This window comes from Arachis hypogaea, chromosome 20, assembly GCF_003086295.3.
Source record: "Arachis hypogaea cultivar Tifrunner chromosome 20, arahy.Tifrunner.gnm2.J5K5, whole genome shotgun sequence".
NCBI lineage: Eukaryota > Viridiplantae > Streptophyta > Magnoliopsida > Fabales > Fabaceae > Arachis > Arachis hypogaea.
Genome location: NC_092055.1, coordinates 65,737,859 through 65,740,924, shown reverse-complemented (window position 1 = coordinate 65,740,924; position 3,066 = coordinate 65,737,859). Strand labels below are relative to the sequence as shown.

Genomic DNA, 3,066 nt, shown 5'->3' with positions numbered 1-3,066 from the left:
TCATAAATTTTCATATCATATCTTTTTCAAATTTCTTTTCTAACTCTTATCTTCTTATCTTTTAAAAAATTGATTTTCAAAATTTGTTTCAACTAACTAATTAACTTTTTGTTTGTTTCTTATCTCTTTCAAAACTACCTAACTAACTATCCCTTTCTAATTTTCGAAAATACCTCCCTCTTTTTCAAAAATTCTTTTTAGTTAATTAATTGTTTAAATTTTAATTTTAATTTCAATTCTCCTTTAACTTTCGAAAATCATTAACTCTTTTTCAAAATTTAATTTTCGAAATTCTCTCTCTCATATCCTTCTATTTATTTATTCATCTACTAACACTTCTCCTCACCCAAAAATTTGAACCCCTTCTTCTCTTCTGAGTTCGAATTCTTCTCTTCTTTACTCTCTTTCTTCTTTTCTTCTATTCACAAGGGAACCTCTATACTGTGGTAAAAAGGATCCCTATTAATATTTTCTGTTCCCCTCTTTTTTATATGAGCAGGAGCAAGGACAAGAACATTCTTGTTGAAGCAAACCCTGAACCTGAAAGAACTCTGAAAAGGAAACTAAGAGAAGCTAAAATACAATAATCTAGAGACAACCTTACAGGAATTTTCGAACAGGAAGAGGAGATGGCAGCCGAAAATAATAATAATGCAAGGAGGATGCTTGGTGACTTTACTGCACCTAATTCCAATTTACATGGAAGAAGCATCTCAATTCCTACCATTGGAGCAAACAACTTTGAGCTGAAACCTCAATTAGTTTCTCTGATGCAGCAGAACTACAAGTTTCATGGACTTCCATCTGAAGACCCTTTTCAGTTCTTAACTGAATTCTTGCAGATCTGTGATACTGTTAAGACCAATGGGGTTGATCCCGAGGTCTACAGGCTTATGCTTTTCCCGTTTGCTGTAAAAGATAGAGCTAGAACATGGTTGGACTCACAACCTAAAAATAGCCTGAACTCTTGGGATAAGCTGGTCAAGGATTTCTTAGCCAAGTTTTTTCCCCCTCAAAAGCTTAGTAAGCTTAGAGTGGATGTCCAAACCTTCAGACAGAAAGAAGATGAATCCCTCTATGAAGCTTGGGAGAGATACAAGCAACTGACCAAAAAGTGTCCTTTTGACATGCTTTCAGAATGGACCATCCTGGATATATTCTATGATGGTCTATCTGAATTAGCTAAGATGTCATTGGATACTTCTGCAGGTGGATCTATTCACCTAAAGAAAACACCTGTAGAAGCTCAAGAACTTATTGACATGGTTGCTAACAACCAGTTTATATACACTTCTGAGAGGAATCCTGTGAGTAATGGGATGCCTCAGAAGAAGGGAGTTCTTGAAATTGATGCTCTGAATGCCATATTAGCTCAGAATAAAATATTGACTCAGCAAGTCAATATGATTTCTTAGATTCTGAATGGAATGCAAGCTGCATCCAACAGTACTCAAGAGGCATCTTCTGAAGAAGAAGCTTATGATCCTGAAAAGCCTGCAATAGCAGAGGTGAATTACATGGGTGAACCATATGGAAACACCTATAATCCCTCATGGAGAAATCACCCAAATCTCTCATGGAAGGATCAACAAAAGCCTCAACAAGGCTTTAATAATGGTGGAAGAAACAGGTTTAACAATAGTAAACCTTTTCCATCATCCACTCAGCAACAGACAGAGAATTCTGAGCAGAATCCATCTAGCTTACCAAATTTAGTCTCTGATTTATCTAAGGCCACTCTGAGTTTCATGAATGAAACATGGTCCTCCATTAGAAATTTGGAGGCACAAGTGGGCCAGCTGAGTAAAAGGATCACTGAAATCCCTCCTAGTACTCTCCCAAGCAATACAGAAGAAAATCCAAAAGGAGAGTGCAAGGCCATTGATATAACCATCATGGCCAAATCCAAGGAGAAAGGAGAGGACGTGAATCCCAAGGAGGAAGACCTCCTGGGACGTCCAGTGATCAATAAGGAGTTCCCCTCTGAGGAACCAAAGGAATCTGAGACTCATCTAGACACCATGGAGATTCCATTGAACCTCCTTATGCCATTCATGAGCTCTGATGAGTATTCCTCTTCTGAAGAGAATGAGGATGTTACTGAAGAGCAAGTTGCCAAGTTCCTTGGTGCAATCATGAAGCTGAATGCCAATTTATTTGGTAAAGAGACTTGGGGAGATGAACCTCCCCTGTTCACCAATGAACTAAATTCATTGGATCAACTGAGATTGTCTCAGAAGAAACAGGATCCTGGAAAATTCCTAATACCTTGTACCATAGGCACCATGACCTTTGAGAAGGCTCTATGTGACCTTGGGTCAGGAATAAACCTCATGCCACTCTCTGTAATGGAAAAAATGGGAATCTTTGAGGTACAAGCTGCTAGAATCTCATTAGAGATGGCAGACAATTCAAGAAAAGAGGCTTATGGTCAGGTAAAGGACGTGTTAGTAAAGGTTGAAAGCCTTTACATCCCTGCTGATTTCATAATCCTAGACACTGGGAAGGAAGAGGATGAATCCATCATCCTTGGAAGACCCTTCCTAGCCACAGCAAGAGCTGTGATTGATGTAGACAGAGGAGAATTGATCCTTCAACTGAATGAGGACAACCTTGTGTTTAAAACTCAAGAATCTCCTTCTGTAACAATGGAGAGGAAGCATAGAAAGCTTCTCTCAGTACAGAGTCAACTAAAGCCCCCACAGTCAAACTCTAAGTTTGGTGTTGGGAGGCCTCAGCCAAACTCTAAGTTTGGTGTTGAACTCCCATATCCAAACTCTAAGTTTGGTGTTGGGAAGTCTATAAAATTGACCTGATCACCTGTGTGGCTCCATGAGAGCCCACTGTCAAGCTATTGACATTAAAGAAGTGCTTGTTGGGAGGCAACCCAATTTTTATTTATCTAATTTTATTTTATTATTCTTTCATGTTTTATTAGGTTCATGATCATGTGGAGTCACAAAATAAATACAAAAATTAAAAACATAATCAAAAATAGCAGAAGAAAAATCACACCCTGGAGGAAGGGCTTACTGGCGTTTAAACGCCAGTAAGGAGCATCTGGCT

The 3,066-nt window shown here is 38.5% G+C and overlaps 1 non-coding gene across 1 annotated transcript; it reads right to left on the bottom strand.

Moving 5' to 3' along the window:
* Positions 1 to 1,025: 1,025 nt before the first annotated feature.
* On the bottom strand, positions 1,026 to 1,133 carry LOC112787459 (small nucleolar RNA R71). Its single transcript, XR_003194873.1, has one exon. It is a non-coding gene; the product is annotated as a small nucleolar RNA R71 (small nucleolar RNA).
* Positions 1,134 to 3,066: the final 1,933 nt, after the last annotated feature.